At 32.2% G+C, this 14,162-nt stretch overlaps 1 long non-coding RNA gene across 3 annotated transcripts in view; it reads left to right on the top strand.

Moving 5' to 3' along the window:
• LOC143072787 (uncharacterized) overlaps positions 1-14,162 on the top strand; it is a 63,714-nt gene that overhangs the window by 45,070 nt on the left and 4,482 nt on the right. The window contains exon 1 of one of the 3 annotated variants that reach the window (XR_012977308.1): positions 11,123-13,705. The exons of the other annotated variants lie outside the window; for them this stretch is intronic. This is a non-coding gene — a long non-coding RNA (uncharacterized LOC143072787). Of the gene's footprint in view, positions 1-11,122; positions 13,706-14,162 lie in introns of those variants that run through there. 3 annotated transcript variants of the gene reach the window in all.

Raw genomic sequence — 14,162 nt, 5'->3', positions numbered from 1 at the left:
TATAAAGATTTGTTTTATACTGTCAGGTTTGAGGTAATGGTAGGTTATTCTTTGTGTATAATGTATAAAGGGGAGATTATCAATCCAAATGACTTCATAGGGGATGAACAATAAAGATTGGTTTTATACTGTAATGTTTGAGGTAATGGTAGGTTATAATTTGTGTATAATGTATTAAGGGGAGATAATCAATTGAAATGACTTCTTAGATGGTGAACTATAAAGATTTGTTTTATACTGTCAGGTTTGAGGTAACGGAATGTTAAATATACTTTGTGCATAATGTATTAAGGGGAGATAATCAATCCACTTGACCTAAAAGGGTTGAACAATAAAGATTTGTTTTATACTGTCAGGTTTGAGGTAGTGGTAGGTTATACTTTGTGTATAATGTATTCAGGGGAGATAATCAATTGAAATCACTTCTTAGGTGAAAACTATAAAGATTTGTTTTATACTGTCAGGTTTGTGGTAATGGTAGCAGTGGGAAAGCCAGTGACATTGAAGAGCTCCTTCCGGTGGTCACGCGGGAAAGGGGAGATAATCTAAAAATTTCGAGGTGGCGCTGTAACCAGCGTGTAAACAAAAACATAGCCTATGCTTCAGACAATAAATTTATTAAAACAACTTAACATCCATCAGTATTTGAGGTTAATTTTTCATTAGAATAGATTTTGTCACACGACTGCCAAAATAGGTATTAAAATAAGTGCTGCGTTACTGAAATATGATAAATCAAAAGACATCCTCCGTAGATTTCCAAAAAACCGCGGGTAATCCCCCTGTTTGCTAGGAACTGACACAAATGCATCCTAAAGGTTTTCATTGGTCGAGATATAAATAAATGTGACCCAGAAACATATGGGCACATGACTATGTATAGGATTCCCCGTCACTCTGAGTCTTGTTTACATAATAAATACTTCAACCGCAGGTCAAAATTCAACACTTTTCTAACGTTTTTGGAGTTATTTCGGCGCAAAATTAAGCAAATTATGTCATATTTAACAGTTTTTAACCACGAAATTGATTGAGACAATGAAGGGTGATGATGTTTCCAGGATTTTAAATATATTTCAATTAAACATGATGATGGGTTGAAGGCTTTACACCGTCACTTGTTGATGTTTTTCATGTTGCTCAAACTCCTCGCAGTATTACATTTCACTATAGTTATTTAATTAAGCTGCAGTGTGTAACAGATGTATGTAGTACATTGAAACTGGGTTAATCTATGAACGAATTTGTCCATATAAATGACTTCAGTTGTCTGGAAGTACCCCCCTTTTTTTCCCAACTTTTCAAAAATTTCAGCAAGGGGTAAGTCAAAAGTAATTGTCTGGATAAAAATCCTACGCATGTTCAAAGTGTAAGCACTCAGTTAATCTTTGTTTTAAGCCGTTTTTTTAGGGTAATGGTTACAGTCATTCTTTGATTCAGTAAATATCAATCTGAAATCAAATTATAAAAGTAAACCATTATAGGTCAATGTACGGCCTTCAACACGGAGCCTTGGCTCACACCGAACAACAAGCTAAAAAGGGCCCTAAAATTACTACTATAAAACCATTCAAATGGGAAATGCCTATATGCACTATTCAGCAAAAATAATAGTACTGTTGTTCAGATAAACAAGGGTCTGGATGGGGTGTCTTCCATTACTTTATCATTTATTCTTTACGCTCATTTGTCTCTATTTTTTTTATACTTTTTGTCCATCATTTCTCTTTTCTCTTTTCTCAATATATAAATTAGCACATCAATAGTTCGAATAATTATGACGTCTGGCTAGGATATTTTATAATTTTTTTCGGGGATGCGTAGGAAGGCGTCCCAAATAAAAAATAAAATAGCCTTGTCAGACGTCATATTATTTTGACTAGCATGTCATTTGCTCTATTCCTTATTACAGTCAATTTTCTCTATTCTTTGTTCCTTTAGTCATAGTTCTCCAATTTTTTTATACTTTTAGCCATAGTTCCCAGTGGCGGATCCAGGGATAGGGTTCCGGGATGGAAATCCCCCCTTTTTATGGACAATCAATGCATTTGAAAGGGGACATTTAGTTGGAACCCCCCTTTATCCTGGGTAGGGAACCCCTTTTCAAAATGGCTGTATCCACCCCTGGTTCCCTATTTTGTGAACCCTCACGCTGTACTATCTGTAAGTAATGATGGATAGAGGTTTAGGATAAAATTAAACTATAATTATGTAGTTGTTATATTTTTCCTATAATTTTATTTTGTTTGTTTTTGTTTTTTGTCACACACTTTTTGGGTTCATAAATAATAATATGAAACCATTTAATTAACCTTTTTACTATTCGACACAACCAAACAAATCAGCAAAAATGCATTACACAACCGTAATAATTTAATTAAAATTATAAAGCTAACATTGACATGCCAAAATTCAAGTTTTAATCAAAATTGAAGTCTCGGGCTGATAAAGGGGCGTTTATTTCATGTGGTCTGGGGGAATTTAATGGATTTCAACATCGAAAAAGAGGCAAACATATAGCCATAACCCAATCTGATCAATGAATTATGTTATGGATAATGTTCATATCTTTCTACTAACCATTAAAAGTAATAATTGTAGGATTTCGTGAGCTCAGAAACCTTAATCTGTTGAAAAATGGCGTCGATTTATGTGCTTCCTTTTCGCAGCCTCATTTACAATTTGACAAGGAGTGATGGGTATTTATGCAAATATTTAGGGACTCCTATCATCATAGATACTATTTTGGGTCATTTTATATTTAAATAGCCAATAGGATGCGAATGTGTCAGTTATTTTCAGAAGCGGAAAACACCCGCCATATTTTTATCTTCCAAAATAACAACGTCTCTTGCCATTTTCAGATGTTTGTTTCTTGTAAAATAAAATATCCTAAGAAGAAAATATAGCATAGTCACCTGTAAAACTTACCTATATAACTAATTAATGATGAAATGACAAGTTTAATTGTCTTTAATAGTAAATTTCTTGAAAAATCACACGTACACGATGTAAACAAATTACCGAGATGGCGCGATACTGTTGCCGTCTATGTAAAAATCGCGATTGTCGCCCTTGATTTTTTGGCCGTTACGTCATATGGAAGGAGGCGCAGAACTGATTCGTGGCTTTCCCACTGTAGGTTATATATACTTTGTGTATAATGTATTAAGGGGAGATAATCATTCAAAATGACTTCATAGGGGTGAACAATAAAGATTTGTTTTATACTGTCAGGTTTGAGGTAATGGTAGGTTATACTTTGTGTATAATGTATAAAGGGGAGATTATCAATCCAAATGACTTCATAGGGGATGAACAATAAAGATTGGTTTTATACTGTAATGTTTGAGGTAATGGTAGGTTATACTTTGTGTTTAATGTATTAAGGGGAGATAATCAATTGAAATGACTTCTTAGATGGTGAACTATAAAGATTTGTTTTATACTGTCGGGTTTGAGGTAACTGATTGTTATATATACTTTGTGTATAATGTATTAAGGGGAGATAATCAATCCACTTGACTTCATAGGGAGTGAACAATAAAGATTTGTTTTATACTGTAATGTTTGAGGTAACGGCAGGTTATATATACTTCATATATAATGTATTAAGGGGAGATAATCAATCCACTTGACTTCATAGGGGGTGAACAATAAAGATTTGTTTTATACTGTAATGTTTGAGGTAATGGTAGGTTATACTTTGTGTATAATGTAATAAGGGGAGATAATCAATTGAAATGACTTCTTAGATGGTGAACTATAAAGATTTGTTTTATACTGTCAGGTTTGAGGTAACTGATTGTTATATATACTTCATGAATAATGTATTAAGGGGAGATAATCAATCCACTAGACTTCATAAGGGGTGAACATTAAAGATTTGTTTTATACTGTAATGTTTGAGGTAACGGAATGTTATATATACTTTGTGTATAATGTATTAAGGGGAGATAATCAATTGAAATGACTTCTTAGATGGTGAACTATAAAGATTTGTTTTATACTGTCAGGTTTGAGGTAACGGAATGTTGTATATACTTTGTGTATAATGTATTAAGGGGAGATAATCAATCCACTTGACTTCATAGGGGGTGAACAATAAAGATTTGTTTTATACTGTCAGGTTTGAGGTAGTGGTAGGTTATACTTTGTGTATAATGTATTCAGGGGAGATAATCAATTGAAATGACTTCTTAGGTGAAAACTATATAAAGATTTGTTTTATACTGTCAGGTTTGTGGTAATGGTAGGTTATATATACTTTGTGTATAATGTATTAAGGGGAGATAATCAATTGAAATGACTTCATAGGGTTGAACAATAAAGATTTGTTTTATACTGTCAGGTTTGAGGTAATGGTGTTATACTTTGTGTATAATGTATAAAGGGGAGATTATCAATCCAAATGACTTCATAGGGGATGAACAATAAAGATTGGTTTTATACTGTAATGTTTGAGGTAATGGTAGGTTATACTTTGTGTATAATGTATTCAGGGGAGATAATCAATTGAAATGACTTCTTAGATGGTGAACTATAAAGATTTGTTTTATACTGTCGGGTTTGAGGTAACTGATTGTTATATATACTTTGTGTATAATGTATTAAGGGGAGATAATCAATCCACTTGACTTCATAGGGGGTGAACAATAAAGATTTGTTTTACACTGTAATGTTTGAGGTAACGGCAGGTTATATATACTTCATATATAATGTATTAAGGGGAGATAATCAATCCACTTGACTTCATAGGGGGTGAACAATAAAGATTTGTTTTATACTGTAATGTTTGAGGTAATGGTAGGTTATACTTTGTGTATAATGTAATAAGGGGAGATAATCAATTGAAATGACTTCTTAGATGGTGAACTATAAAGATTTGTTTTATACTGTCAGGTTTGAGGTAACTGATTGTTATATATACTTCATGAATAATGTATTAAGGGGAGATAATCAATCCACTAGACTTCATAAGGGGTGAACATTAAAGATTTGTTTTATACTGTAATGTTTGAGGTAACGGAATGTTATATATACTTTGTGTATAATGTATTAAGGGGAGATAATCAATTGAAATGACTTCTTAGATGGTGAACTATAAAGATTTGTTTTATACTGTCAGGTTTGAGGTAACGGAATGTTGTATATACTTTGTGTATAATGTATTAAGGGGAGATAATCAATCCACTTGACTTCATAGGGGGTGAACAATAAAGATTTGTTTTATACTGTCAGGTTTGAGGTAGTGGTAGGTTATACTTTGTGTATAATGTATTCAGGGGAGATAATCAATTGAAATGACTTCTTAGGTGAAAACTATATAAAGATTTGTTTTATACTGTCAGGTTTGTGGTAATGGTAGGTTATATATACTTTGTGTATAATGTATTAAGGGGAGATAATCAATTGAAATGACTTCATCGGGTTGAACAATAAAGATTTGTTTTATACTGTCAGGTTTGAGGTAATGGTAGGTTATACTTTGTGTATAATGTATAAAGAGGAGATTATCAATCCAAATGACTTCATAGGGGATGAACAATAAAGATTGGTTTTATACTGTAATGTTTGAGGTAATGGTAGGTTATACTTTGTGTATAATGTATTCAGGGGAGATAATCAATTGAAATGACTTCTTAGATGGTGAACTATACAGATTTGTTTTATACTGTCAGGTTTGAGGTAATGGTAGGTTATACTTTGTGTATAATGTATAAAGGGGAGATTATCAATCCAAATGACTTCATAGGGGTGAACAATAAAGATTGGTTTTATACTGTAATGTTTGAGGTAATGGTAGGTTATACTTTGTGTATAATGTATTAAGGGGAGATAATCAATTGAAATGACTTCTTAGATGGTGAACTATAAAGATTTGTTTTATAATGTCAGATTTGAGGTAACGGCAGGTTATATATACTTCATGAATAATGTATTAAGGGGAGATAATCAATCCACTAGACTTCATAAGGGGTGAACAATAAAGATTTGTTTTATACTGTAATGTTTGAGGTAACGGAATGTTATATATACTTTGTGTATAATGTATTAAGGGGAGATAATCAATTGAAATGACTTCTTAGATGGTGAACTATAAAGATTTGTTTTATACTGTCGGGTTTGATGAACGGCAGGTTATATATACTTCATGTATAATGTATTAAGGGGAGATAATCAATCCACTTGACTTCATAGGGGGTGAACAATAAAGATTTGTTTTACACTGTAATGTTTGAGGTAACGGAATGTTATATATACTTTGTGTATAATGTATTAAGGGGAGATAATCAATTGAAATGACTTCTTAGATGGTGAACTATAAAGATTTGTTTGATACTGTCAGGTTTGAGGTAACGGAATGTTGTATATACTTTGTGTATAATGTATTAAGGGGAGATAATCAATCCACTTGACTTCATAGGGGGTGAACAATAAAGATTTGTTTTATACTGTCAGGTTTGAGGTAGTGGTAGGTTATACTTTGTGTATAATGTATTCAGGGGAGATAATCAATTGAAATGACTTCTTAGGTGAAAACTATATAAAGATTTGTTTTATACTGTCAGGTTTGTGGTAATGGTAGGTTATATATACTTTGTGTATAATATATTAAGGGGAGATAATCATTCAAAATGACTTCATAGGGGTGAACAATAAAGATTTGTTTTATACTGTCAGGTTTGAGGTAATGGTAGGTTATACTTTGTGTATAATGTATAAAGGGGAGATTATCAATCCAAATGACTTCATAGGGGATGAACAATAAAGATTGGTTTTATACTGTAATGTTTGAGGTAATGGTAGGTTATACTTTGTGTATAATGTATTAAGGAGAGATAATCAATTGAAATGACTTCTTAGGTGGTGAACTATAAAGATTTGTTTTATACTGTCAGATTTGAGGTAACGGCAGGTTATATATACTTCATGAATAATGTACTAAGGGGAGATAATCAATCCACTAGACTTCATAAGGGGTGAACAATAAAGATTTGTTTTATACTGTAATGTTTGAGGTAACGGAATGTTATATATACTTTGTGTATAATGTATTAAGGGGAGATAATCAATCCACTTGACTTCATAGGGGGTGAACAATAAAGATTTGTTTTATACTGTCAGGTTTGAGGTAGTGGTAGGTTATACTTTGTGTATAATGTATTAAGGGGAGATAATCAATTGAAATGACTTCTTAGATGGTGAAATATAAAGATTTGTTTTATACTGTCAGGTTTGAGGTAACGGAATGTTGTATATACTTTGTGTATAATGTATTAAGGGGGGATAATCAATCCACTTGACTTCATAGGGGGTGAACAATAAAGATTTGTTTTATACTGTCAGGTTTGAGGTAGTGGTAGGTTATACTTTGTGTATAATGTATTCAGGGGAGATAATCAATTGAAATGACTTCTTAGGTGAAAACTATATAAAGATTTGTTTTATACTGTCAGGTTTGTGGTAATGGTAGGTTATATATACTTTGTGTATAATATATTAAGGGGAGATAATCATTCAAAATGACTTCATAGGGGTGAACAATAAAGATTTGTTTTATACTGTCAGGTTTGAGGTAATGGTAGGTTATACTTTGTGTATAATGTATAAAGGGGAGATTATCAATCCAAATGACTTCATAGGGGATGAACAATAAAGATTGGTTTTATATTGTAATGTTTGAGGTAATGGTAGGTTATGCTTTGTGTATAATGTATTCAGGGGAGATAATCAATTGAAATGACTTCTTAGATGGTGAACTATAAAGATTTGTTTTATAATGTCAGATTTGAGGTAACGGCAGGTTATATATACTTCATGAATAATGTATTAAGGGGAGATAATCAATCCACTAGACTTCATAAGGGGTGAACAATAAAGATTTGTTTTATACTGTAATGTTTGAGGTAACGGAATGTTATATATACTTTGTGTATAATGTATTAAGGGGAGATAATCAATTGAAATGACTTCTTAGATGGTGAACTATAAAGATTTGTTTTATACTGTCAGGTTTGAGGTAATGGAATGTTGTATATACTTTGTGTATAATGTATTAAGGGGAGATAATCAATCCACTTGACTTCATAGGGGGTGAACTATAAAGATTTGTTTTATACTGTCAGGTTTGAGGTAGTGGTAGGTTATACTTCGTGTATAATGTATTCAGGGGAGATAATCAATTGAAATGACTTTTTAGGTGGTGAACTATAAAGATTTGTTTTATACTGTCAGGTTTGTGGTAATGGTAGGTTATATATACTTTGTGTATAATATATTAAGGGGAGATAATCATTCAAAATGACTTCATAGGGGTGAACAATAAAGATTTGTTTTATACTGTCAGGTTTGAGGTAATGGTAGGTTATACTTTGTGTATAATGTATAAAGGGGAGATTATCAATCCAAATGACTTCATAGGGGATGAATAATAAAGATTGGTTTTATACTGTAATGTTTGAGGTAATGGTAGGTTATACTTTGTGTATAATGTATTAAGGGGAGATAATCAATTGAAATGACTTCTTAGATGGTGAAATATAAAGATTTGTTTTATACTGTCGGTTTTGAGGTAACGGCAGGTTATATATACTTCATGTATAATGTATTAAGGGGAGATAATCAATCCACTTGACTTCATAAGGGGTGAACAATAAAGATTTGTTTTACACTAATGTTTGAGGTAACGGAATGTTATATATACTTTGTGTATAATGTATTAAGGGGAGATAATCAATTGAAATGACTTCTTAGATGGTGAACTATAAAGATTTGTTTTATACTGTCAGGTTTGAGGTAATGGAATGTTGTATATACTTTGTGTATAATGTATTAAGGGGAGATAATCAATCCACTTGACTTCATAGGGGATGAACAATAAAGATTTGTTTTATACTGTCAGGTTTGAGGTAGTGGTAGGTTATACTTTGTGTATAATGTATTAAGGGGAGATAATCAATTGAAATGACTTCTTAGATGGTGAACTATAAAGATTTGTTTTATACTGTCAGGTTTGAGGTAACGGAATGTTATATATACTTTGTGTATAATGTATTAAGGGGAGATAATCAATCCACTTGACTTCATAGGGGGTGAACAATAAAGATTTGTTTTATACTGTCAGGTTTGAGGTAATGGTAGGTTATTCTTTGTGTATAATGTATAAAGGGGAGATTATCAATCCAAATGACTTCATAGGGGATGAACAATAAAGATTGGTTTTATACTGTAATGTTTGAGGTAATGGTAGGTTATACTTTGTGTATAATGTATTAAGGGGAGATAATCAATTGAAATGACTTCTTATATGGTGAACTATACAGATTTGTTTTATACTGTCAGGTTTGAGGTAACGGAATGTTATATATACTTTGTGTATAATGTATTAAGGGGAGATAATCAATCCACTTGACTTCATAGGGGGTGAACAATAAAGATTTGTTTTATACTGTAATGTTTGAGGTAATGGTAGGTTATACTTTGTGTATAATGTATTAAGGGGAGATAATCAATCCACTTGACTTCATAGGGGGTGAACAATAAAGATTTATTTTATACTGTCGGGTTTGAGGTAGTGGTAGGTTATACTTTGTGTATAATGTATTCAGGGGAGATAATCAATTGAAATGACTTCTTAGGTGTTGAACTATAAAGATTTGTTTTATACTGTCAGGTTTGTGGTAATGGTAGGTTATATATACTTTGTGTATAATGTATTAAGGGGAGATAATAATTCAAAATGACTTCATAGGGGTGAACAATAAAGATTTGTTTTGATACTGTCATGTTTGAGGTAATGGTAGGTTATACTTTCTGTAGAAGGTATTAAGGAGAGATTATCAATCCAAATGACTTCATAGGGGATGAACAATAAAGATTCGTTTTATACTGTAATGTTTGAGGTAATGGTAGGTTATACTTTGTGTATAATGTATTAGGCCAAATTAAAAATATTTTGGTTTGCCCAAACCCTACCCAAAGGTTGACACAGTGGGTAGGTAGGTAGGCATTTTCTTTTTTTTTTTTCTAAAGGAGAAATTGAAGTATCGGGTGTTTATTAGTCTTCATGCCTATCTGATTAAAAAAAAACTTCTGCAAATCAGGACAATAAAAGAATTTGAGTAGGCAGCTTTTTTCAGGGTAGGTAGCGTTTGGGCAAACAAACCTTATTCTTTTTGATGGCCTTAAGGAGAGATATTCAATTGAAATGACTTTTTAGGTGGTGAACTATGAAGATTTATTTTATACAATCAGGTTTGTGGTAATGGTAGGTTATATATACTTTGTGAATATTGTATTAAGGGGCGACAATCATTCAAAATGACGTCATAGGGGTGAACAATAAAGATTTGTTTTATACTGTCAGGTTTGAGGTAATGGTAGGTTATACTTTGTGTATAATATATAAAGGGGAGATTATCAATCCAAATGACTTCATAGGGGATGAACAATAAAGATTGGTTTTATACTGTAATGTTTGAGGTAATGGTAGGTTATATATACTTGGTTTATAATGTATTAAGGGGAGATAATCAATCCACTTGACTTCATAGGGGGTGAACAATAAAGATTGGTTTTATACTGTAATGTTTGAGGTAATGGTAGGTTATACTTTGTGTATAATGTATTAAGGGGAGATAATCAATTGAAATGACTTCTTAGGTGGTGAACTATAAAGATTTGTTTTATACAATCAGGTTTGTGGTAACAGTAGGTTATATATACTTTGTGAATATTGTATTAAGGGGAGATAATCATTCAAAATGACTTCATATGGGTGACAATAAAGATTTGTTTTATACTGTCAGGTTTGAGGTAACGGAATGTTATATATACTTTGTGTATAATGTATTAAGGGGAGATAATCAATCCACTTGACTTCATAGGGGTAAACAATAAAGATTTGTTTTATACTGTCTTGTTTGAGGTAGTGGTAGGTTATACTTTGTGTATAATGTATTCAGGGGAGATAATCAATTGAAATCACTTCTTAGGTGGTGAACTATAAAGATTTGTTTTATACTGTCAGGTTGGTGGTAATGGTAGGTTATATAGACTTTGTGTATAATGTATTAAGGGGAGATAATCATTCAAAATGACTTCATAGGGGTGAACAATAAAGATTTGTTTGATACTGTCAGGTTTGAGGTAATGGTAGGTTATACTTTGTGTAGAAGGTATTAAGGGGAGATAATCATTCAAAATGACTTCATAGGGGTGAACAACAAAGATTTGTTTTATACTGTCAGGTTGGAGGTAATGGTAGGTTATACTTTGTGTAGAAGGTATTAAGGGGAGATTATCAATCCACTTGACTTCATAGGGGGTGAACAATAAAGATTGGTTTTATTCTGAAATGTTTGAGATATTGGTAGGTTATACTTTGTGAATTATGTATTAAGGGGAGATAAATAATCAAAATGACTTCATAAGTGGTGAACAAAAAGATTGGTTTTATACTGTAAGGTTTGAGGTAACGGTAGGTTGTAGGGGTAAATTCAGTAAAAAATCTTCCATTGACTTTAATGCTAATCTATGTGTGGAAATAAATTTATACCTGATTTACCTTTAGAAATTAAAAACTTTCATATATCATTCATGAAAGTACAAATGTAGTCCTATCTTTTGCAACAATAAAAACATAAGGTCATGCGGCATTTTTGGGCATTCACATGGCCTTGTTTACAAACAATGTAGATTCGCACTGAATTCCTATACTGACCCCCATTACTTTTCAACCCTGTAGGGAAAAAAAATAGTACATTCAGCATTTATTTTTTTTTTTTTTTTCAACTTTAGTTTTGATCCATCTACCATAAAATATTTATTAGAAACATTATCTACCAATCAGAAGAGCACATGACTTCACTTTTAGACAGAAAGCTCTCCCCCAAATGGGCGGTCCCTGATGACGTATATTTATTTACTGAATTTACCCCTGTATATACTTTGTGTATAATGTATTAAGGGGAGATTATCAATCCAAATGACTTCATAGGAGATGAACAATAAAGATTGGTTTTATACTGTAATGTTTGAGGTAATGGTAGGTTATACTTTGTGTATAATGTATTAAGGGGAGATAATCAATTGAAATGACTTCTTAGATGGTGAACTATAAAGATTTGTTTTATACTGTCAGGTTTGTAGTAACGGTAGGTTATATATACTTTGTGTATAATGTATTAAGGGGAGATAATCATTCAATATGACTTAATAGGGGTGAACAATAAAGATTTGTTTAATACTGTCAGGTTTGAGGTAACGGCAGGTTATATATTCTTTGTGTATAATGTATTCAGGGGAGATAATCATTCAAAATGACTTAATAGGTGTGAACAATAAAGATTTGTTTTATACTGTCAAGTTTGAGGTAACGGTAGGTTTTACTTTGTGTAGAAGGTATTAAGGGGAGATAATCAATCCAATTGACTTCATAGGGGTAAACAAAAAGATTTGTTTCATCAGTCTTTGCTGAGACGGCGACATCATACCGTTTTATGTAACTTTAGATGTATTACGCATGATTTAGGTAGACAAGAAATAAATAACGTCTCAGGACTAGCTCTCACATGATTGTACTAAAAATGAAATGTGGTTAATCATGGTATAATGAAGCATTCGGGATGGCCGAGAAATATATAAAAGAAACAAGACCCGACATGAATGCTATACAATTTTTTGATCATATAAATAAGGAGATTTGGCCGGTTATGATTGCCAATTAGATAACTATATATCCACTAGTGTTCAAATATAGTGGATCGGCAAGCAAATATAGACATCAATACGGACGGAATGAAAAATTATGAAACATTTCAATTGAGAAAACCGTATACGCCAGCCGTGATTAAAACAAAACGATTGATGAAAAAAAATATACGATTGGCATGAACCGTTGACAACCACTGAAAGAACTACATGTTCTTGACTTGGGTGAGGCAAATATAAAATGTCGTGGGTTTATACAGCATATTTGAAGGCACGACCAACCCTCCCATAATCCGGAACAGCTAGCAATGTCAACAGTACAACATAAGAACTAACTATCAATACGTCGATTCCGGGATGTGAAGTTTGACGTACCTTATCACATGAGAATGCATCATGTGATAATGCATATCACGTGATATTATTTAGGGCAATTTCAAAGTCAAAATGGCCATAAATTTCAAAAATTACTCCGTACAAGAATTGAGAAGTTACCTACAGTCTAGGCTTATTGCTGCAACAAAATACAATAAAAGGAAACCGATTGAACTTGCAGAATATGCGCACGACCTGAAATTGGAAATTATTGAAGAAGATGACTAGAAAGATCTGTAAAGAGCGGCGACGAATTTCAACAAAAAAAGGGCAGTCTCATTATGTAATAGATGTGTCACAGGTAAAGGATTGGACAGTTGATCTCAAAGGAGTGCCTAGTGTTGAAACTGGAGATATTATGATATATTTACTCAGTACTTGTCAGTGGTCAGACGATAGATTGCGTGATTATATTTAAAACAAGACAATGGTTATAAGTTGTATATGTGCAATCACATTTCAGACGTAAAGCTGTTCAAAACTGACACTTTGGGTTACATGTATGTTCATGCCAATTGTTTTCCTGAAACAGAGTGCTGATCCCTATAATACATGGGTACTTATGGATTCTACAGGATATTTGAAGTCTGGAGGATGTACTTGTGTGGCATAAGTAGTACACATCATTTAATTTATGGATATTTAGAACATTAATTTTATCATTGATAACTCTAAAACTAAAATGAAACACATTTGACCTTTTGCATCAACATAGATACATAATACTATAATATACTTCCCTGATCATGATGTCAACATGCATGTAGTCATATATATATGTACAATCAAGGATTGTATGCTATTATACAAATCCTTCACCTTGGTACAATGGACATGTTTACTACATGTACATGTATGTAAAAATAAGATGTGGTACATGTAAGATAGCAAATGAGATAACTCCTCACAAGACCAAATATTGTTGATATAAACAGATATTATACTTGTAAATTGTCATACAATTTTTATCAAGAAGAAGAAAAACCAACAATACAGTTTACTTAACAGTTTTTTTTTTTCTATACATGTACAATGTAGTAGCGTAGAATTTGAAATTTAGGCTCTTACATTTG

Source organism: Mytilus galloprovincialis, chromosome 4, assembly GCF_965363235.1.
Source record: "Mytilus galloprovincialis chromosome 4, xbMytGall1.hap1.1, whole genome shotgun sequence".
Lineage (NCBI taxonomy): Eukaryota > Metazoa > Mollusca > Bivalvia > Mytilida > Mytilidae > Mytilus > Mytilus galloprovincialis.
This window is presented reverse-complemented; position numbering and strand designations above follow the sequence as displayed.